The following is a 25209-nucleotide window of genomic DNA, read 5'->3' on the forward strand; positions in this document are numbered from 1 at the left end:
TTTTTAATAATAGCCAGTCTTACAGGTGTGTGTGCAGTGATATCTCATTTTGGTTTTGGTTTGCATTTCCTGATGATCGGTGAGATTGAATATCTTCATGTGCCTATTAGCCATCTGTATGGCTTCTTTGGAGAAATAAAATTTGCCCATTTTAAATTTAGGTTGTTTGTTAAGTTATATAGGTTCTTTATATATTTTTTATATCAACTCCTTATTGGCTGAATGATTTGCAAATATCTTCTTCCATTCAGTAGGTTGCTTTTTTCATTTTGTTGCCGGGTTTCTTTGCTGTGCAAAAGCTTTTGGTTTGATGTCATCTCTTATGTTTATTTAAGTTTCTGTTGCTCTTGCTTGAGAAGACTGGTCCAAAAAATAGTGCTAAGACTGATGTCAAAGAACATACTGCCTATATTTTCTTTTAGGAGTTTTTTGTTTCTGGTTTTACATTGAAGTCTTTAATACATTTTACATTTATTTTATCTATGGTGTAAGATAGTTGTCCACTTTCATTCTTTTGCATGTAGCTTTCCAGTTTTCTCACTACCATTTATTAAAGATACTGTTTATCCCCCTTGCCTCCTCTGTCATAGATTAATTAACCATATATGAGTGGGTTTATTTCTGGGTTCCCTACCCTGTTCCATTGATCTCTGTGTCTGTTTTCATGTTCGTACCATACTGTTTTGATTGCTGTAGCTTGGTAGTAGAGTTTGAAATCAGGGAGTGTGAAACCCGCAGTTTTGTTCTTTTTCAGAATTACTCTGGCAGTTTGGGGTCCTTTGTTTCATACAAATTCTAGGATTTTTGTTCTAATTTTGTGAAAAATGCCATTGGTGGTCTGGTGGGGATGGAGTTGAATCTGTAGATTGCTTTAAGTACTGTAAACATTTTGACAGTATTAATTCTTTGAATCCATGAGCACAGTGTATCTTCTGTTTACTTGTCTCATCTTCGAGGTCAGCAAATTGGCCAACGTGAGGCTCACACTCATGAACCATGAGATCATGACCTGAGCCAAAGTGGAATGCTTCACCCAGGTGCCCCCCCCCACCTTTAATATATTCTTAAATTCAGTTTGCTAGTATTTTGTGGAGGATTTTTGCATCTTTGTTCATCAGGGATATTGGCCTGTACTTTTCTTGTTTGTGGTATTTTTGTTTGGTTTTGGTAGCAAGGTAATGCTGGCCTTGTAAAGCAGTTGGGAAGCATTTTTTCTTCCTACAAGTTTTTGGAATAATTTTAGAAAACTAGGCACTAACTCTTTTTTAAATGTTTGGTAGAATTTACCTGTGAAGCTCTCTGGCTCTAAACTTTTGCTTTTGAGGAGTTTTAAAATTACTGATTCAACTTTTTTACTTATATTCCATGTATTCAGATTTTCTATGTCTTCATGTTTCACTCTTGGAAGATTGTGTTTCTCAGAATTTATCCATTTCTTCTAGGTTTTCCAATTTTTTGGTGGATGATTGTCCATAATAGTATCTTATGATCCTTTGTATTTCTGTGGTGTCAGTTGTAATTTCTTTTTAAATTTGTCCCTTGAACATTTTGAAAAGCCCCATGCCTATCACATAAAAGAAATGTATTTTTTAAAATTTTTATTTTGTAATATTTATTTATTTTTGAGAGAGAGAGACAGAGTGCAAGTTGGGGAGGAACAGAGAGAGGGAGACACAGAATCTGAAGCAGGCTCCAGGCTCTGAGCTGTCAGCACAAAGTCCAACTCAGGGCGGAAACTCACGAACAGTGAGATCATGACCTGAGCCAAAGTTGGATGCTTAACCAACTGAGCCACCCAGGTGCCCATAAAAGAAATAGTTTTTAAGAGTGAAGAACTGTGTGACAAAGTAGTAAAATCTGTAAATGTTTCCCTCAGCATCTTCAGGTCTCTTGGGTTGGGATTTTGTATTTTTTTAAAGGTAGGATCCATGGCCAATGTGGGGCTTGAACTCATGACCCTGAGATCAAGAGTCACATGCTTCACCCACTGAACCCTCCAGGCCCCCCTGAATGTTGTATTGCTACCTAAAAATGGCACTATTAAACTTAAATTTTGTGTTAGAAGTACTTGCTTTAAGATGAATGGAAGTCTCAGGCTGTTAGTTGCTAACAATATCACTGACACCTTCCAGTCATCACTAAGTAATCTGTGTACAATTTAAATATAAAAACTATCAAGGTTGTTTCAACCTGTGGCATGTATCTTTTCTTAATTATTTTTTTTAGAGTATAGTTGATATACAATGTTACATTAGTTTCAGGTACAAAATAGAGATCCTGCTTCTTTAGAGTCACCAAAGCCGCCGGCTCCCGCCCCCCGAGATCCTGCTTCTTTAAACAGGCATCACAAGTGTGCCTACCATCTGTCATCATACAACGATATTGCCTTATCATTGATTATATTCCCCACCATGTGCCATTTATTGTCATGACTTATTCATTCCATAACTGGAAGCCTATGTCTCCCATTCTCTTTCACCTGCTTTTTTCCCCTATTTTCCCTACTCCCTTCCCTCTGGCAACCATCAGTTTTTTTCTCTGTATTTATAGATCTGACTCAGCATGTATCGTTTTTATCTTCTTTGTTATCGCAGATACGCAGAGCTTTTTTTTTTTTTTTATTCTCAAAATAGGGATAATGATACCTATTCCATTGAGTTGATGTCAAGGCACAGAAAAGGTAGAGCTTTAGCAGAGTGCTAGGAGTGCAATCACAACTCCATAGTTACTAGACTCTTTCTGGAGTACACCCACAAGTGCACACACATGCACAGAAACACACACACCCTTTATGATAATCTGCAACAGGAAAACTTACCTGCAACTAGTTGTAGGAGTCTCGATATTTTTTTTTTTTGAGACAGAATGAGCATGCAGGCACATGCACATGAGTTTAAATGAGAGTGGGGGACAGGTGTGTGTGTGTGTGTGTGTGTGTGTGTGTGTGTGTGTGTGAGAGAGAGAGAGAGAGAGAGAGAGAGAGAGAGAGAGAGAGAGAGAAAGAATGAATATGAATCACAAGTAGGTTCCATGCTAAGCATGGAGCCTGATGCAAGGCTCAATATCGGGACTGTGAGATCATGATCTGAACCAAAATGAAGAGTTGGACAATTAACCAACTGAGCCACCCAGGAACCCCAGATCTGGTTAATTTTGAGAGTGAAATTAAATTCATTTAAAAATCATTAGGATCCTGAATTACATTATGTAGAAACAGCAAACCTTTGTCCTGGTAGAGGAAATAGGAGGGCTATATGTTTTTCTTTGAGACACCATCAAAGTGAAATTTTAGAGCTGAGGTATGTTCGGATATGTAAGTCCACAGCTCAGCAATGGGACAAAATAGTTCCTCAATCCATTAGGCCCGTGATTATCTAATGTCCTCATGTCATACTGGAGCAGTGATTAGTACCACATATCAAAGGGATGGAGCAGGTAGAGGGATATCCGGATAGGTTTTAAAGAGATTTTTTACATACTCAAGAATTAATGAAGAGTCATTGAATTGCTTTTGTATGATATATGTTTAGATCTGTGTCTGAGAAAGATGACTCCCTTGGCTGCATCATGGAAGCACTGAAGTAAGGGGAAATCAATACCAAAAAAGAATCAGAAAGGCAGTTAGGAGACTATTTTGTTGACATGTGCTAATCACACTCGCTATATAGAAATTAATAGAGGGTAGTGGTTGAAGACTCTGTTCCTGAAGACTGGGTCTGAATCCTGGTTCCACCATTACCAGCTGTTGGTACCTGGGCAAATTTCCTAATTTTTGTGTGATTGTGCCTTAGTTTCTTTGTGTGTAAAGCATTAGTAGCTCTATCATAACATTGTTATAATGACTAAGTACATTCATAGACATAAATTTCTTGGAGTTGTGCCTGGCATATTGCATATACTCTATTGTAAATTTCACGAGGAATACACTAGAAACTTCAAGTGATTGATGGTATATGCCATGTGTTGGTGAAGAGGTGGGTAGTTTATATCTTAAATAGGCGGGACTCTCGGTTGCTTGAGCATCCTTACACACTGTAACTATCCCTTTTCTGTTTGCACTCTGTGTGTAAATCATATAACATTACAAATTAATGAACCTTCAGATTCTGAACTATGGCAGCCCCAATGACATGAGTTCATTGGAAACTTAAAGGGAAAGGCACTTAGTCGTGAGGGAAGACACTTCATGTCTCCGTGTGATAATGCTGATCTCCTACAATTATTCTGAGGAGTGACTGGAATATTGTGTGTGAAAGTGCCTAAGAAATTGGAAGTACTTAATTCACTGTAGTGGAATATGAATTTGATCTTCATTTAAGGGAAGAAAAGGCAAAATGTTTACGTAAACACTTTATACCTAATTTGAGACAAATGCACTTTTCAAACATAATAGTCCCAAACTGTTCTGTCTAGGCAAGTTATGTTTGGTCTGGTTCAAGTCTCATGGGTCCTTTTCTCCCATTGGATGTGACTTTTTTCCCCCCCCAACACAAGCAGTTCTAGAGTTGGATCACATTTTTGTCAGTTTTGACTTGGCATCTAACCAGCAGTGAAACCTTGGGCAGACCCTTTCAGCTTCCTCATTTAGAAGCATGTAGATAATTGTGCCTCTCTTATCCTATTCCTAGGGTTATTGTGGGGAGTGAATGTTGCTTCATAAAGCTCTACAAGTATGTGAGATTTTCTTCCTGGTGTCAGTAGTTCACCACAAGAGGCCCCAGTGACAGTAAAATGGTCTTCCTGCCTCATGGGAAGAGAGCTGCATGATTCAAGGCAAAAGCAGTGACTTGGTACCAGACCTCAGCTGAACTTCTGGACCCTCTTCTTTCCCAGCTGTGTGGCTTTAGGCACATCAGTTATCTTCCGTCTCACTTAGACCATCTGGAAAATGGGGATAATGATATTTATCTTGTGAGGAGAATATGGTGAATTGCCCTCATTCAAGTGTCAAGTTATGAAAGTGATAGCTTGGAGGACTGATTTTTCTGTCATGCCTAATTTCCCAGATGGTGATGTTCCAAACACAACATCCTGTTTAGGATGTCATTGGTGGGTTTAGTGGAGGTGTTGATAGCATTAGAATGTAAGTACTGTGAACCCTGTGAGGGCTGTTGTCCACAGCTATGAATAGTTGAATGCGTTGATGTGTCTGGTTACCTTGATAAGCTGCTTTATATTTAAATTTTATTTATGTATTTTTAACCTATTCAGAATGCTAAAAAGTAAACAAAAAAACAATACAGTAGTTTAATATAAAGAAAAACTGTGGTTCTCTGATAGCCCAGTTTTCGTTGACAACCATCTGTAAATTTTACAGATATTACTCCTTTATAACATTATTATTCTTAAAAATAACTATGCCATTCTCATTTTTTTTTCAGTTTTAGATATTTTTCTTCTCATTATTTAGGAGTTAAAATTGAGAATTTATCTCTCTTTGTCATTTTTCACACCCAAGCATACATCCCCTCCTTCTGTCCCTGAAATATAGCTGTAACTCACTTTTGGCTAATTCCATATTGATGGGTTTCATCATCAAAAAGATATAGCTTTTTCGTTGTTTTTATTGCTGAACCAAACAGTATACCATGGGTTTATTTCCTTTCCTGAAGAAATTTGTATTTTTATTTCCTGTGCTTGGCACTCCTCTTGTGTTACTTTCCCATAAAGTCAAACCTGTCTGATAATCTAGCAATCTTAACTTTTCTTTTTCCTGATATCTCAGAAATACTTCTTCACTTATCTGGCCCACCGCTATCTGGTCTGAAACCAAATTGTCATCTGGGTTTTCCTTTTGTGCTCTTCGTGGTTCTCTTTATCTGCCTCCTGTGTTTGGTGTCTGGTCCTGGGATCCCATGCCTTCCTCGTTCTTGTTATGTTCTGACTCCGCTTACTGCCAAGTGCACTTTCAGTGTTCTTCTTCCTTTGTCCAGCATCCCATCCTTTAGCCCAATAAGTCACTTGTTGTAACAGCTCCTGTATGTGCCAGTTTGATCATCTGCATGCAAACTGGGAATCAGAGGTAGATATGTCCATTACAGATACAATATCTTTCTTGCAGTAGAGTATCGATCTGATAATGACAGTGAATGAAATATTCATTTGAGTCTTCAGATTGTACCAGATTGTACCTGCTCAGTGGAGAAGGCCCCGTCTCAGAACCCTGTAGCTTAAATTCATGATAATTTTGCTTTTTGACTTCATAGCTGCCATGTTCTAGGTTATTTGAAATTCTTGTTGGTTAGTTAAGAGGAGCTCTTGAATTTTTGTGTGATCATGTGTTATAGGGATAGATACAAAGAAGACGTTTAATAAATAAATCTAACAAGCAAAAATAACATATTAAAACCTATATTTTTGAATGCCCCTGATGCTATAAAACTCCAAATTTAAAATGACAGTTCTTTTAATAGTCAGAAAAAGAAAGGTTTTGGTTAAAAGCGGTAACAGACCTACATATAATTTAAAAGATAAAATTTGGTGAAAAGTTAAATAATAAATATCAACAGAGTTTTATTACTTCTAAAATATAACTCTTGGCATTTTGAAAATATGAGAAGTCGAGAAGAATAAATGTATAAGCAACTAATAGTTTAGGATTGCTTCTTAAATATGATAAACTTCTAGTAATTTCATTCAAGGGTATCACCTACCAAATTACTGTAGTGGGTTGTAGAAGCAGTCTTGCAAAAACATTCTGAATATTTACTTTGTATAGGTTTTTTGTGTGTGTTTGTCTGTTGTTTGTTTTACTCTAGTACAATTCAGAAGGGTCAGCCATAGGTAAAGGAATGGATTCAGAATGTTTCAATATTTCAGTGGATATTGTTGCAGTAGATAATATTTCATAGATATTGTTGCTTCCACTAGGCAAAGGAGCAAGGAAATCCTGCTGATGTTCTCGGATAAAATAGAAAAGAGAGTTGGTCAGTTCATGAATCTCACAGCCTGAGACTTTCATCGGTGCAGTTTAATAAATATTTGTTGAGGATCTACTTTATATAAGGCCCTGTGGTTGACAGCAAGGACCACCAAGATGATAAGAGTTTTCCACACTTAAGATGCTTAAAACTTAATGGGGCTAAGTAACATACACAAGTAGCTATGACACCAAATAGAAGGTGAAGTACCAGAGGAGAGAATTTAGCTGAGTACTGTCAGCGTATAAAGAAGAACCGATTCCATTCTGACCAGGTTGCTTCATAAAAGTTTCAAAGAGGAGATAGATTCTGTGTTTTGAATGAGAGCTGTGTAATTCACAAGGGAAATAAATTAAGATTATATGACATATTTATACTGATTCACAGCCTACAGAATTCTTACAGAGGTGTTTTATCAATATGATGATGATGATGATGATGATGATGATGGTGGTGGTGGTGGTGATGATTTATCCACTTTGTAGATGAATGTGAAATGCTAAAAAGTCTAAGTGACTTTCTTAAATTCATAATTGTTAAAAGTGGTTAGGGGTGGCACAGTTGAAAAATGCCTCTGAAATCCAATCTGATGACGGTTTTAAGTATAATCCACTCTTATGATGTTATGGTTGGCAGAGACCTAGAAATGTCAGTCTCACCAAATGTGATTTTATGTACAGGAACAGAGTATATCTTTGATTCTAATTTATCCCTGCAATGATTCTGAAAAATATTTGCCACAGTGAATATAGATGTCTACAAAAGTGCTTCCAAGACTTCTCCATCTTCAGAATGACCCAGAAAAATATTTTAAGAACACACATTCTAGCTCCCATCACCACTAAATCTCTCTATTTTATCAAAAAACAAAACAAAACAAAATAAAACAAAACAAAACTGGGACTAGCACTAACAGATCAGTGTTTTTAATTGCTCCTTAGGTAACTAGAATTATCAGCTAAAAGTGGAGCATACAGTTCAAAGAAGAAAATGAGAAATGAGGATTTTCCCCAAGTCATCATCTTTTTCCAATATGAAGCTTTATATTACATCACCTTTATATATAACTAATGAAATTTTTTGGTGTAACAAGGAAAACTGATGTGAAATCATAGATGACAATGCCATATGATTAAAAATTGAACATATCTGATTACCTAGTCATTTCAGCCAAGCATGAACACACATTTCTCCCAAGATTTCTACTGAAGAACGCCATGAAGCCCAGAATTTCTTCACTGAGTTGTGTCAAGGTATAACTGATGTTGCTACTATTAAAATACTCAGGAAGACTCTATTTGTATACACTTGACTTTTGTACTTACAGGAAATGCAATTACAATGAGGTTTATGTGATGCATATTTTTTAAAAACAAATTATCTTTGTTCTCAGTAGTTTGAGTGGTTTTCTCACCTCTGCAGACTATAGAATCTGTCATCCAAAGAACCATTGCAGTCATTTGGAATAAGAAGAATATGGACTAAAAGATCCTAGAATAGACTGTAAAAGACACTAGTAAACAACTGACCAATAACCATAAGACTTCACTCTGCCTTTAAATGTATCAGGCTTGTAGTAAAGTTCTGGGCTGGGAACTGGCTTTACCAATCATAACTCTTATATGGCCTGACTCAAGTCATTTACTTTCCATCATAACTTTTATGTGGCTTTACTCATTTCATTTCCTTTCTCTGATTTTCAGTTTCCCATCAGAGTTCTTGGGTGGTTCAAGTGAAGAAGCATACATTATATAACTTCCCAAACCACAATGTGTGATTTAAATATGATAACATGAGGTGGTGATGGCAATAATCATTTATCCTGAAGATGATGCAGAGTGCCTAAACAAAAGAAAAAAAAACGTACTAAAACAATAACCTTTTTTTGATGGACAGGAGCACAAGAGTATACAGAAATGGTTTATAAAAATGATTTATATGAATAAGTGCCTTCTGTATTTTGCTTGTGATTTCTAAGACATTAGTGGTTGACGTTTATTCATGTTGAATGATTAATTAATTTATTTAAAGAAACTAATTAAAAAAAAAACCTGGTCACACTTTGGGTTATTGGGGAGACATGCCTGAAGACATTCCAGACTATGGTGAAAGAAATTTGCTCAAATCTAATCTTTGTCACTAATTTTTGTGGTTTTGGCAAATTATTTTAAATTCTAAAACCTTAAGTTTATCATCTATACTAACTAAAGTAGTAGATTTGTTAGGATTATTAACCAACAAATGGAGAAAAATGACTCATAGCACTGGGCCCAAAGCAAGATACTCAAACAAGTGTTGAGTCATGTCTTTCCTTTCTTGGTTCTCAAATTTATCTTTATTAAATATCATTTTGGGTATAGGCATTTTTATGGTGATGCACAATCTCATGTGAGAAGATAATTCTTCCTTACTGTTATGGACTGAAGTGTATACTTCCCCAAAACACAAATGTTGAATTCTTCACCCCCAGTACCTCAGAATGAGATTTTAACTGGAAACAGGATCTTTATAGAGGTAGTTCAGTTAAAATGAAGTCATGAGGGTACCCTAAACCAATATGACTAGTGTCCTAATAAGACAAAGAAATTTGGACACCAGCACAGAAGGAAGACCATGTGAGGACACAGGGAGAAGACAGCCATCAATAAGTCACAGAGAGAAACCTGGAACGTATCTTTTCCTCATAGTCATCAGGAGAAACCAACCCTCCTGACACCTTGATCTCAGACTTTTACCCTCCTGAACTGTGAGAAAATACATTTTTGTTCCTTGTGCCATGCATTCTGTGGTACTTTGTTATGGCAGCTCTGGAAAACTAATATGCTCACCTGTGGGTACATTAAAGAAAATGTTTTAATGGCAACATCAAGTTTTGTAAGGCCTCACCTAGAGATTGTCACAGACTCTGCCCTTATCCTTGTCCTTCACCCTCATAGTGCTGCTGCCTGGCAGACCATGTCCCTCAGGTTCACACAACAGGAGGGAAGTGCAAGTGCACGGTCAATCCCTAGGGCAAAGGATATATGGTGGACACAAATGGAGGTGGCTTTCTGCTCACAGAGATGCTCCAGGGATGCACCTGAGTATGAGGAGGCCCAGAACTCAACTCAGGACAATCATTTTACCTACCCTCTGTCACAGTGATTAGTTGAAGGGATGTGTACCCCTTCACCCAAGCTGACAAGACATTTTCAGATAGGTCTTTACTTCTTTGGTTGTGGAGTTGTGAGAATTTAGCCTAGGCCGGAATCTCCAGTTGAGCTTTACACAGAGATGGGTCAGTCTCAAATGGAAGACAAGCAACGAGAGATGGGGAGGCAGAGACACCTGCTTTCAGTCCTCGACAAAGTAAGCTCTAATCCTGCTATTCTTGGGTTGGTTTTCATTGTAAGCAGGTAAGTTTTGACTGATACAGGATGTAAACAGCATTTTTGGAAAGAGAAGAGAAAAACTAACAAATATTTTTTCCAAAAAATATGAAGATGCTTTCTCCTAATATGAATGGTAGTTAACATTTACTTTTTATTTCTACGTGTATTATTAAATTCAGATAAGTAACATACATTTATTTTAAAAGGAATTCAAAGAAGAACTCTGAAGTAAAAAAAAAAATGATGCTTCTTTCCTCATACCTCCTCTCATTTCCTGGGATTAGTATGATTGACCATTCTTACACATTCTTACAGTGTGTAACTGTAAGAAAATTTTAATATATGTCTATATTTGTATATATTATTGCATATGTATAAAACTATGTAATGTTTTAATTATATATTTTTCATGCCACATTTTTCCCCATTAAGAATGGAAAATTTTTGATCATACTGTTTCAAGTAGGATGCTTTCATCTACAAGTAATAAAATATCCAGCCTAAAATGCCTTCAACATTTTACTAGTTCATGTAAGAAAAATCTGGATGAGACATTTTCCAGTAGTCTGGAGGTTAGTGAGTAGCTTAGGTTAGGTTAGTTACTGGTTAGTGAGTGGTTAGTTAATGATGCCTATAATACCATGCTTTCTCTAGCATGTTTTGATGTCCCCCTCGTGTCTACAAGATGATTAAAGCAGTTCCAAGGGTCACAAACAGACATTGCAATATCCAGCAAGGAAGGGAAAGGCAGTTCTTCTCATGTGCCTTTTTTCTTTTTTCTTTTTCTTTTTCTTTTTCTCTTTCTTCCTTTTCTTTCTTTCTTTCTTTCTTTCTTTCTTTCTTTCTTTCTTTCTTTCTTTCTTTCTTTCTTTCTTTCTTTCTTTCTTTCTTTCTTTCTTCTTTCTAACTACAAGTTGTAAGCAGACTCACTGTTTCAATCTTTACTAAGGGGAACATCTATAACTCAATTATCAATCCTATCCCCCCATCCTCCTCCCCTAGACTCCAGTAGGGAGTGTCTTAACTGAGCACTCCTGAAGGTGAAACCCTAACAAAATTCTTGTCAGCAAGCAAAACTGAAGGGTGTGAGGATTGGTGTTTAGTAGCTGGGATATAATACAAAGTGTCTATGCATAAGAGATATACATAAAAGATACATAGCTCATTTTAACTCAACCATATATACTGTCTATATAAAGTTACCTCATTGTTTCAAATGGAAAGAAATAAAATATTTTATGTACTTTTCAAAATTGAGATTAAATTCACATAAAATATTTTATGTTGAACAATTCAGTGGCAATTAGTATATCACAATGTTGTGCAACCACCACCAATAGCTAGTTCCAAAATACTCTCTGTACCTTAATGATGGCCCAATTTCCCAATATAAAAACTCACTGCTTAATTTTATAACTAGGAAAAAGTCATGCTGCCACCTTTTTTTCTCAGGAGGCTTTCTGTATTTAGGAAGAAAGTAAACTCAATTAGAAATAGAATAGAATAGTAAGAATAGAATAATATTTTTTTTAATTGTCTTGTTTTCAGGAAATTAAATTGTTATGCTAGGAACTCACTCCGGCATATTTCTATCATTACACGATCTTTTAAATTCCAGGACTTTATTCCAGTTTTTAAAATTTTTACTGGTAGGTTTATTCTTCAATCTGAAGTGTATTTCATTTAATTTTAATTTTGAGATTGTTAGATTTTATATGGTAAATGCCAAGGGACTTATCCTTCCATTACAAACTTGATAGACATGAAGACTTTTATACTTTTACTTCAGTTAGCTAAATGAAATTCAGTAGTTGGGTTGGAGGGCCAAGTAGGAAAAAAACATGCTGCGTATCATATTTTAAAAAGGCAACCAGATGTAATTCATCTGGTTATTTAGGTTGACTATGCTTTCAGAATTTGATCATTATCATTTAATATCATTTTGCGATGTTTTCAAATCTGCTGTGCCAGGCACAGAGTGTTCTCTTTGAACTTGATGTATGTCAAAAGGACTTTGTAGTTAAATATAGACTTGAGACTTCATGGCTAAAGTATGTCTGCTGGAAAAAAAAAAGTTTTCAGAGACAAATCGTTTTCCTTTCAGAGTTTGGAAACACCAGTTTTTTATTAGCGTGAACTTCTATCTCTGTCTTGCTCTGGTTTTTAAAATTGTATAACACACTGGGGCACCTAGGTGGCTCAGTTGGGTAAGTGTCCAACTTCAGCTCAGGTTATGATCTCACGATTTGTGAGTTCAAGCCCCGCATCGGGCTCTGTGCTGACAGCTCAGAGCCTGGAGCCTGTTTCGGATTTTGTGTCTCCCCCTCTCTCAGCCCCTCCCATGCTCATGCTCTTTTTCTCTGTCTCTCAATAATAAATAAACGTTAAAATTGTATTACACATTGTCGATTTAGCTTTTTGCGCTGCATACAATGCAATGACATTACAGAACATGAGAAATTAATTGATGCAGTATCTCTGAAACTTGCTGCTTAAATGTGTGGGGACATTTATTATGGAAAAGATGAAACTGAAATTATCGAAAGTTGGTATTAAGATCGCCTTAAGTAAAGCAATTCCAATTTAGTGGATGCTTTCTTACAACACCCTGTCACTAAAGGATGCCACTCTGTCAATAACATTGTGGTTTATTATGAAATAGGGAAAGTGACTAAAGTTATTTTAGAGTTGAGAAAAATCACGTGCGGAATTACTTGATTTCTAATTCATTGGGGGAAAATTAAAGGGGAAGAATTCAGTAAGACTACATTCCCATGTACTGTTAAAAAGAATGTTGAACCCACTCTGACCACATCTTTGAGTCAAATGGACAAACATGTCTTAGGATGGGTGGCACTCTGAGATAATTGAACGAGTGTTAAGGATATCTGGATCTTAATATTTTCTCTGATGTTTATAGAGTATGTCACCTTGAACAAACTATTGCAATTCCCTAAGATTAAATTATGTCACCTGATGAAGAGATTTTATACTCTTACCTCCTTTTTTCTCCAACTAGTATTAAATAAAATATTTGTGGATAAGAGATAAGTAAATTACTTAGGGCAGTGCCAGGCCAAGTTAAGTACTCTAAATTCTAGCTATTTTATTATTTTTATCTATACAGCATTCTGGTAGTTAGAGTCATTTAGATGGTTTTGCCATAGTTATATATTATGCTATCTTTTTTTTATTTTTTATTTTTTTCAACGTTTATTTATTTTTGGGACAGAGAGAGACAGAGCATGAACGGGGGAGGGGCAGAGAGAGAGGGAGACACAGAATCGGAAACAGGCTCCAGGCTCTGAGCCATCAGCCCAGAGCCTGACGCGGGGCTCGAACTCACGGACCGCGAGATCGTGACCTGGCTGAAGTCGGACGCTTAACCGACTGCGCCACCCAGGCGCCCCTATTATGCTATCTTTAAACGAAACAAAAATGTTTTGGAAAGATGATCTGGATCTATAGCTCTCAATGTATTGTTTTACTCTGACGTGCCCGAGGGATAGATAACTGTTTACTATGACAGTGATTCCTAAAGTCTCTAGGGCACCTGTGTATACGTGTGCACACATGCAAAATTCCCAAGTGACTCTAATATCCCTACTCCCCCCCCCATCTTCTCCACTAGTTGCAATTAATCGCTACCTTTAAGCATATAAATAAGGGCATTTCAATTTCACCCTCATTTGATTTCATGTAGAATTTATTTCAAGGTTCAAGTTTTAAAAGGTGAAGAAGGCATCATTTCACATTCAATTAATCTTTGAAATGGAAATTATACAGAATTTTGGAGATTCATTATCACCACCAAAGTAACATCTGTTACTTAGGTTGACACGTATAAAACAGTGTTAATCTCGGAGCACCTGAGTAGCTCAGTCAGTTAAGCATCTCACTCTTGGTTTTGGCTCAGGTCATGATCTCAGGGTTCCTGAATTTGAGCCTGCATCAGGCTATTAGTGCAGAGCTTGCTTGGGATTCTCTCTCTTCCTCTAACTTTGCCCCTCCCTCCCTCTGTCTTTTTCTCAAAATAAATACATTTTTTTAAAAAAAGATGTTGATCTCTCAGTAACAACTCACTTTTTTCGGTTACCTTTTTTGAGAAACCTGCATCATGTTTCCTAATCACTTATTAAAGGAATTTAGGTATGCATGCTGTGATGCTTTTTCTTACTGTCTCTGATAGCTGGTTTCCTGTAATTTTTTTTTTTTGTTTGTTTGTTTTGAACACGTGGCAAACACGAGGGTGTCAAAGAGGTGAATTTTCAAGGAAAGGGTGATGTTGAGGTTTTATAAAAGAACTCTTGTTGTTTTTGTTTCTCCTTGCTTCCTTCCCTCCTCCTTGCTACCAGCCTTTCAAAGCTACTATGTCATGAGGGTGTGGGCCCAACTAAGATAGCTAACATTCAAGGTACTTCTGTTTGGTCCAGTTGACTCCCACTGAGTAAGGTGATTTTAGGGAGCGTCATTTTCTGAGAATTTGTCAGGATAATCAAATTTGATAAATATATCAATTCGACAATTTTTGGCTAGCCTGACCTGTAAAAGTCACAGAGAAGAAACAGACTGCTGTTGAAAATACCCCAATAGGTATTGAAGGCAACCCAAGGGCTCTCAAAATTGAGGTTCCTCCAGTGTTTAAAAAATTTTGTCTAACAATCTTCTCATCCTCTTTGTATCTCCACACTTGTTCACATTCCAACTGCCTATATATCAGAAAAAAAAATAGCCAAAATACAATCTCCAGTATAGGAAAATAGCAGCACCTAGTAAACAACTATTTATAGGGACATTTTGTTTGCAAAACATTCTCAGTATTTTGATGTCACTTTTACATTTTTGTTTATTATGGGATTCTTTTTCTTTTTAGCTGGGTTTAGGCACCAATAGAATCTTATTATAGGGTAACTACGTGATGGAAGCATTTTTAAATAACATTTTGTGCTTTTAATCTACATTTTCCCCTTTTGTATTGTTTATGTGTTGCTAAGAAATGTTTTAAGACACATATTGAAAATGTTCCTAGGTAGAACAGAATAGTCCAATTAAACTAAGGCTTTGTTTGGATAGTTTTGTAAAACAAGATCTGTTTCCACACTCTAAATACATTAGTGTGTGTATACACACACACACACACACACACTCTTAGTGTTTATATTTGACAGAGAGAACACGAATACAGGAGGGGCAGAGAGAGACAGAGACACAGAATCCAAAGCAGGCTCCAGGCTCTGAGCTCTCAGCACAGAGCCCGTGTGGGTCTTGAACTCACAAACCATGAGATCATGACTTGAACCAAAGTGGGATGCTTCATTGACTGAGCCACCCAGGTGCCCCAATATACCTTAGTTCAAACTATGGAATAAGGTTGACATAGGTTTCATTTTTAAGAGGTCCACTGCAGAGAAAAGTAGGAGTTCCCCCTCTAGCCCTTGTCTCTTTTTGACATATCTATTACCCATGGTCAACCGTGATCTGTAAACAGATGATTCTCCCTCTGAGGTATCATCAGAAGGTCAGTAGTGGCCCAAGACTACATCACAGTGCTGACGTCATTCACCTCACTTCATCTTATCACATAAGCATTTTTTTCATCTCACATAATCATAACAAGAAGAGAGAGTACAACAGAAGATTTTTTGAGGGAGAGAGACTGTAGTCACATAATTTTTATGACAGTATATTATTATAATTGTTTTATTTTATTATTAGTTATTGGTGTTCTCTGTGATTAATTTATGAATTAAACTTTATCAAAGGTATGTTGTTTAGGAAAAAACATAGTGAACATGGGGATATATAAGGTTCAGTACTATCTGTGATTTCAGACATCCCCTGGGGATCTTTGAACCTATCCCCACATATTAGAGGGACTACTGCATCTCAGTGTCCTATCCTGACATTTAGGCATGGGAGAATTGCAGTAACATAGAAGGTTAGACCCAGAAAGGACCTCACACATATTCTTGCCCACTAATTTATAGACCAAGAAACCTTTACAGAGAAGTGGAATGACATGCCCACTTCAGAGAAAAAGCTCAAGATTAGATCAAGATAATATTTATTGCAGATCCATTAAATGCCAGGAACTGCACTTATTCTGCATTTTAAATCCCACAGTGATTTTGTAAAATTGGTATTTTCATCCCTGTTTTTTAGATAAGGGAGATTTGATGACATGAAGTGGTTTCCTGTATAACCGTTCGTTAGGTGGTTAATTAGGATTGAACCTAATTATCTTTTTGGTACATATTGGAAACTCAATAAATATTTTTTGAGTAAATGAATAAATGAATAGACTTACAAAGATGATGTCAATGTATCACTGTTGCACAACAAAACATTGGAGCTTCGGTATATAATTATTTGTTTCAGTTTATCCCATTCACAGAAGTTTAATTGACTTGTATAACCTTAGCTCAGCACTTTCACTAATATTAATACAATTATAATGGCACATGTCTTTGCTGATAAAAAAAATGACCTACAATTATTCATTATTAAATTTATATGTGCAAATTCCAGACCCATCAAAATATGATGCCTTGGCTTAATTAACTTTGATTTATGATCTAACTAGCAAATGACTATGAGTGGGCAGACATTTAAGTTGTTATGCCCTTTTACATTATCCTGAAATGGAAATAAGTATGCATTTAATTGATCACAAATGCAGCTTCTCTTATCTGGGTTTTATATGTTAGTGATGAATCACTAAATTCTACCATCGAAACCATTATTACACTATATGTTAACTAACTTAGATTTAAATAATATTTAAAAAAAAGGAACTGCACCACTTTCTTACACCATACACAAAAATAAAATCAGAATGAATGAAAGACCTAAATGTGAGACAGGAAACCATCAAAATCCTGGAGGAGAAAACAGGCAGCAACCTCTTTGACCTTGGCTGCAGTGACTTAGTAGACATGTCTCTGGAGACAAGTGAAAGAAAAACAAAAATGAACTATTGGAACCTCATTAAGATAAAAGCTACTGCACAGCGAAGGAAACAGTCACCAAAACTAAAATGCAACCGATGGAATGGGAAAAGATATTTGCAGATGACATGTCAGATAAAGGGTTAGTATCCAAAATCTATAAAGAACTTACCAAACTTGACGCCCAAAAAACAAATAACCCCGTGAGGAAATGAGCAGAAGACATAAATAGACACTTTTCCAAAGAAGACATTCAGATGGCTAACAGACACATGAAAAGATGCTCAACATCACTCCTCATCAGGGAAATACAAATCCAAACCACAATGAGATACCCCTCACACCTGTCAGAATGGCTAAGATGAACAACTGAGGTAACATGAGATGTTGGTAAGGATAAGGAAAAAGAGGAACCCTTTTACACTGTTGGTGGGAATGAAAACTGGTACAGCCACTCTGGAAAACAGTGTGAACGTTCCTTAAAAATTAAAAATAGAACTACCCTATGACTGACTAATTGCACTACTAGGTTTTTATCCAAAGGATACAAAAATGCTGATTTGAAAAGGCACATGCACCCCAACGTTTATAGCAGTGCTATCAACAATAGCCAAAGTATGGAAAGAGCCCAAATGTCCATTGACTGACGAATGGATAAAGAAGACTTGGTATATATATGATGGAATATTACTTGGTGATCAAAAAGAATGAAATCTTGCCATTCACCACTACATGGATATGCTAAGCGAAATAAGTCCATCAAAAGAAGACAGCTATGTGATTTCACTCATGTGGAATTTAAATAAAACAGATGAACTAGGGGAAAGGAAGGAAAAATAAGATAAAAACAGAGAGGGAAGCAAACCATGAGACTCTTCAATACAGAACACCAACTGGGGTTGCTGGAGGGAAGATGGGTGGGGGAATGGGCTAAATGGGTGATGGGCATAAAGCGGGGCACTTGTTGGGATGAGCACTGTGTGTTATATGTAAGTGATGAATCACTAAATTCTACTCCTGAAACCAATACTACACTATATGTTGACTAACTTGAATTTAAATAAATAAAACAAAAAACAAATGTGGCTTCTCTTCTGTTGTAAAAGTGAGACTATTGGGACACGATTGAAACAACTTTTGATAGTTTGCAACCTAAAGCACCAGTAGACAAACACAGTCAAATGCATTTCTCATTACATAATTTAAAAGAGTTTGACCAATTATTAAATGAGGTAAATGATCACTGGTGATTTCTGGGTATAATATGAATTATAGGTATTTTTAAAAATCAAAGTATTTTAACTATCTTAATTATGTTGAGATTACCAGTTCTACCTAGTAATTAAATCTCTGTGCCTACAGGCATATTTAAGTCTGCTTGTAGATGCATATGTAGTTTTCAAAATCTGTAACAATTATCCTTCATTCATTTATAGAGTAAGTATGAAAGCCCACTACATCTTCCTTGTAAGTGGTATTTCTAAAAGGAGAAATGGTAACAAAAATGGAAAGAGGTAATAATATAACCCCACAAAGAGTAAATAGCTGTCATATGACAAATCCTTTATGTTATCAACCATTTTTCTTTCTTGTTTTTATTTTTGTTTTGTTTTTAAGAATAACCTCTGTTTTTTTTTTTCAATAACACTAGTTAAATCTTTGTTAGAACGTTGTCAGAATGCTTTTACAAATATGACAAGTTTTTTCCTTGTATTTTGCTTACTAAATTTTAAGGGCTATAATCCAAGATAGGGTAGTTTGCATGGACCTGATTTTATAGCAACGCATTGTAATAAAGTTCCAGTGTGTGCAATACAAGAAGGTAAACGTTTATATCAGAGGCCAAGTGTTTTGGGTTTTAATGCTAGCATTACTACTTACTAGCTGTACTTTTCTCTCTCTCTGACCCTCATTTTTTTCTATCTATAAGATGGAGATATAGGTAATATTCATATTACACAGTTATTGTAAGAAACAAAAAGCAAACTAACATTTACTTGGCACTTACTATATGCGTAGTAGGCATTTTCACACGAATCATCATTCTTTTAGCCCTTACAACAACACTGTGCAATAAGAATTATAATCCATATCATTTTCAACATATAAAATAGTAACTTTCTTATGTTTATATGGCTCAAGTGATAAGGAAGAAAACTCTCTTGATTCAAATTGAGGACTACTTGTTTTAAAAGTCCATGCCCTTTGCACTATACCAAAATGTTAACATTGCATGAAAAAATACCTAGTGCATTGTTCACGCTCACCGATAGTTGTGTATAAATGGGTGCGGGAGTTTTCTTACAACCAGTGCAGTATTCTCTGTTTTAAATCTTATTTTTCCTTTAGTTTCAACTCAAAAGTAAAACCAAGGGATACACTGTGTGTGTGTGTGTGTGTGTGTGTGTGTGTGTGTGTGTGTGTGTGTGCGCGCGCGCGCGCATGTATCCATGGGTGTGTGCATGTGTACGCATGTGTAGGTACATATCGGTATTTTTCAGTTTATGACCTAAACCAGATTAAAGTGAAAAATCATTGGCCATTTTTCTTTGGGCTCAAAATAACTTGTCAATTTAATTCTCGAGTAACTAACCAATAGGGGGCATTAGAGCACTACTGCTAACTGTAGCTAGTGGATGTCCAGTTAACAACAGCTCTTATCTGGCATTCCTGAGACACTTAAAATATCATTATGACTGGCCTTAGTATTTGCAATTGCTGTAGGAGAACTAGTTGCTGAAATTTAGTGTATTAATAAAGTGCTGTAACTCTTAGTAATGTTAATGAATCAAGCATTTTGATTAGCAAGGCATGTGTAGGGGAAAAAGTTAAGATTGGGTATTCAAATGAAAGTAATTAAAATGAACACAGCTGAAAATGAAAATGTGACGCACATAAATGGCCCTATTATCGCAAGATAACAGAATGCTGTTCAGGCAATTTTCCTGTAGCTGAGCAGACCACTAGTTAATTGGCCCTTCCCTCTCACACTTTCCACTAGAAAGACTTTTGTGTTTGCTATTATAATAGAAAAAGTTTAGAGAGGAGAGTTTGAAAAAGTTTGGAAATGAATCCTTAGAATAAATCACCATTCAAAGACATCTAATGGTATACCACTTGTTTTTATTCATGTAAGGTCAAATAGGGAATTATCTGTCCTGTAATTTTCCATCAAATGTTGTTGCCAACGCGTGTGTCTGGAGGGGAGGAGGGGACTAGAACTTGGCTTGTCCCTTGCCTCTTACAAAGATATTCATGAGTCCTTAGAACATTCAGGCAAACTGTAGAGCTTTGTTAGTATAAGTCGTATATTGGGGTTTTCCTAAAAACCTGCCAGACAGACCTTGTTTTTCTTAAGAATGGAAGGACAAGAGATGTATATTATTTCCCTTGTGAGCAAAGTGGGGTGGAATGAGGTGAGGAACCAGACTTGTGGGTTAAAAGGGGAAATGATGAATTCAAACACTACTGTGTAGTTGCTTTTGTCTTGTACAGAATCCACTCCTCCACACAGAGGCGACTTGTTCACTGGTCATACTCCAGATTTCTTTATCAGCTGTGCCAATTGGATGAGGATTTGCCAAGCAAGCTAATTTATATCCACCTCTTTCATTTTTCCTTAGGAGTATCATAAAAAAGAATTCTAGACACATTGGTCTATTATAATAGAACTGCTCTTGCATGTTACACATAGCACTCAGTTATAGGATATGGGTCTGCCTTTAAGATCCAGAGATAAAGAGAAATCGCAACTGTGGAGATGCCTTTGGAATCTTATATAATTGGTTAAAGCCAACATTTGTCTATGATGTTACCTTCACGTGATTGAAAATGGATCTAACTCTAAGGGGGATTAGAGCCCAATCATAAAATTGAGTAGGTCTGTCTAGAAACTAGGTCTGCCTTAGACTCAGTAAGTGATGCAGCAACAGCCTGTCCTTTCTCTGCTGTGAACCCTAAAGACTATTTCTCTCTCTTGCTTTTCTCTCTCAGACATTTGATTCACCTTAGTTAAAATCCATGTTCTCAGCTCTATTACAACTAAGATGTCTGAGAACTCAGTTAAAGAAGAACCCTAATAGGGTTATCAGTCAAACTTCTGATTTGGTAAAGAACATTAATTACAATGTTCAGAAAGTCTAAATTTTTTTCTGAAATTTCAGAATTTTATAAACATTTCCTCAATTTTAAATAATTAAAATGAAGTCCATACAGCAATCCAGCCCTCACAGTGGTGCATTGAGTTTGTTCTGACAGTCATAATAATAGATTTTCTCTAATCCGTCCTGTCTTGTCTGGTTCCTCTTGTGACCAATAGAACTCATTTGGTGAGTAGCCATGGAATTGAGTGAAGCTAACTGGTCCATATGGCAATTGAACTTGCAATCTTGACTTCATTAACACCACGCTCCAACCAGCTGAGCTAACAAGCCAAGAAAATCAAATTAGACACTATACAGAGTTCCTGGTTAATTGCATTTTCCTCTTTTGGGCTCTTCATTATAGCCACTTTCACCAATTACCAGCTTCTGAAGGGCGAGGATTAAGTCTATGTAGCTCTTGTTCATTTTGTCCCTTATGTTGAAATTGTAGAATGGAATATACTATATAAGTTCAGGCAGCAAAGTCATGAGCATATACACACAAAACTGTAGTACCTAATGTTCTTTGGCAGAGGCTGAAGTAACATATTTCAAACATCCCAAGAGGAAAACTGCTACATTTGTGGACAAAGGGGTGATGAGAAATTTTTGGCAGCTCTCTGATCCATTTTCTCTGTGCCTCCTTTCGAGTTTCTGAATCTTATTTCTGCCTTCAGTTCCTATCTTACTCCATGCTAGAATATACATTTGTGCTTTCATGCGAGCTCTGTTTTACAGATGAAACTTGACCTCCAATTATGTATAAAGACCTGGTGCCCCAGCATTATATCTTGAAGTTCACGTCTGTTGTGCCTGGAAATCTGACTTCTAAGTGGCAGGTCCAAATAACAAAAATATGTTTGTAATTTTGTGAATTAATCTAGTGTTCTACTCATTAGGCAGTAGTGTGAACAGGACCTAATTTTTTCTTTGCCTAAATTGCCAGGCATGGATAATAATAGTTTTGCTAAATTTAATTCATTTTAATTAATTGACATTTTGACACGTAGGCATTTGTAAACTCCCAAGGCATTTACTAGATTAATGTTTTATGATGAACCATCATGTCAACAAATATTGTGGCTGAAATGTTTAATAGGCCCAATCTTTGAATACATTATTGGCATTACTTTATGATGTATTATTTAAGATGTGGGTCTTTGAGGTTGAGAGGAATTGATGATTATAGGCTCATGGAGTGTGTCTTAATGTAACCTTTAAGTTGTATTCATTTATGGGTCAAGACAATTTAGTAGATAATTTAATAGAATCAAATAAACACTGTTATAGCTGATCATTATAAATTATCTTAGTATTCAGCTATGGAAGAGGAAGTTGTTTGCTTCACTTATTGTTTGAAATATTAACCATTTTTTTTTTTTTTTTTTTTTTTGCCGATGCACACAGGTCATTACTTCAATTTCATTTTAAACATGAAAAAAAAAAAAGGAAACTTTATTTGTTCAAATTCGTATGTGAAGCCCTGATCTTTAATGTGATTTTTTTTTTTAATTTTTTTTTTTAACATTTATTTATTTTCTGGGACAGAGAGAGACAGAGCATGAACGGGGGAGGGGCAGAGAGAGAGGGAGACACAGAATCGGAAACAGGCTCCAGGCTCCCAGCCATCAGCCCAGAGCCTGACGCGGGGCTCGAACTCACGGACCGCGAGATCATGACCTGGCTGAAGTCGGACGCTTAACCGACTGCGCCACCCAGGCGCCCCTAATGTGATTTTATTTGTGTCCTTAAGAATGTAATTAAGGTTAAACGATATCATAAGGATGGGGTCCTAATCCAATAGGACTGCTGTCCTTATAATAATGAGACATCAGAGACCTCTTTTTTTATCCTTTTTTTCTTACTGCGCATGTACAGTGGAAAGGCCATGTGAGGACACAGTGAAAAGTGGGCCACCTACAAGCCAGGAAGAGAGGGTTCATCAGAAACCAATCCTGCTGGCACCTTGATTTTAGACTTCGAGACTCCCAAACAGCGAGAAAATAAATTTCCATTTAAGCTACCCAGTTCCAGGTACCTTGTTTATAGTGGGTAGAGTTGACGAATACACCTAGTTTCTGTTCAAAGTCTTCTACTAACCCATATACTCACTCATATACTAACTCATACCATTAACAAAAAGCACATATTTCAGCTACATGCACATTATTCAATAGTTGTCACAAGAGACGACTTTAAAATCAAATGATGGTAGTGATGGAAATGTTTGGCAGATGTTGGATCCTTCCTAACTCCTTAAAGCCCTGCACAGAGCTTGTGCTAAAGTTCATTGGGTCCCTCTCCCCGCTTTCTCCCTTCATTTTTAAGGCATTTTCAAAAATAATTGTCACTATATAACTTAATCTGACGAATCCCTCCAAATTATATCCCTGGAAAAAGGTAGAGTTGTATTACTTCTTGTCCATTTTCCATGCAAAATTATTATCAGACTCCTAAACAATGACCAATAAGGTTTGGAATCCAATACTGCTGTACAATTTGAAAGTGAGAAAAAAAAAACTTAATGGTTTAGAAAAATTATAACAGATGAAAACTTAAATTATTGTGCTTTAGAAGAACTAGTGGTATATATTCCGTATTTTTCCATTTTTTAAAAAACTCAATGCATGAGAAAGTTTTGTATGATGAAATTTTAGCAGTATTTTCTGAATAACTTTATCTCATTTGGTGAATGAAATCCCCTTTCTTTGAGTACTTGTGTTATAGCAGCACTTGGTTTAAGATCTTATTTAGATATCAAAACTACAGTAACGCCAGAAATCCTACTCTCAGATCTCATGTTTGCCACTATGCCCAAGGTTTGGTTTTGGTACAAGACAATGGATATGGCTTAAGTACAAAATTCTTAACCTGGGCTAGAATGTGATTCCATTCAAACTACTTTGGGAAAGTCACAAAAATATGATTAATTTTGTTTGATGTTGTTCAAGAGTTTGAGTCACAGAGACTGTATGGCCTTTACAGGTTCCTTCCAGCTGTAAAGACATAAAATATTTCTAGGTGAACTTTTTCTTTGAATCTACTTGAAATTTCAGTTGGGATTATCTTAGATAATATCCTTCATAGTGAAGGATATTGGAACTACTGAAGCAAAACACCAAGGAAATCTGATGGCAAAGGTACATGTGGTATTTATTAATAAGTTAGTGATGCTTAATTAATTACATTTTTAATCACATAAGAACTCTCAGTAAAACTATTATGTTAGGTAGAAGCTAGACATGAGCAGTGGAAGGAACACCCTGAGGCAGAGTCCCAAGTCCTTGAAGGGGAATGATACAGACATGAACTGGAGAGAAGGATGGTGATAAATAAGTTATACATTTTAAGCCTACGAGCATAATATACTGTCCTGTGGCTTCCAGGCACATAGTGCAGGTGCAGAACCTGAGCTCTTCTCTTCTACCTCTGTCCCAGGGTAACCCCTACACTCATTATAATACATTTGCATTGTGGGTATAGCCCCACCTGATGGAGAAAAGCTGCCATGATGGTTCTGGTACAAATCTTGTAGGCTCAAAAACTCCCCCTCCCAAACTTTGCAAGGGGGGTTTTCCAGATGATTGGAAGCAGCCTCCATTAGAGGCCACCCCACCATACTGTACATCACAGCACCTCTCAGTCCAGGGAGACCCAATAATGTCCAATTCCAAAACAACCTAAGGGCAGGTTCTGCAAGTTCCACTTCGTGGAAACTGCTCGCTCTCCTACGTTAAGAGTGTACTTTCACTTTAATAAACTACTTTGTGCTTGCTGTTTCCCTTCTGGCTGTCTTTATTTGAGCATGAATCCTCACATAAATCTTCTC

At 36.5% G+C, this 25209-nt stretch overlaps 1 long non-coding RNA gene across 3 annotated transcripts in view; it reads left to right on the forward strand.

Annotated features, from left to right (window-relative positions):
* LOC123380040 overlaps positions 1–25209 on the forward strand; it is a 314275-nt gene that overhangs the window by 135405 nt on the left and 153661 nt on the right. The window contains exon 3 of one of the 3 annotated variants that reach the window (XR_006585279.1): positions 7862–10443. The exons of the other annotated variants lie outside the window; for them this stretch is intronic. This is a non-coding gene — a long non-coding RNA (uncharacterized LOC123380040). Of the gene's footprint in view, positions 1–7861; positions 10444–25209 lie in introns of those variants that run through there. 3 annotated transcript variants of the gene reach the window in all.

The sequence above is a fragment of the Felis catus genome, chromosome C2, assembly GCF_018350175.1.
Source record: "Felis catus isolate Fca126 chromosome C2, F.catus_Fca126_mat1.0, whole genome shotgun sequence".
Taxonomy (NCBI): Eukaryota; Metazoa; Chordata; class Mammalia; order Carnivora; family Felidae; genus Felis; species Felis catus.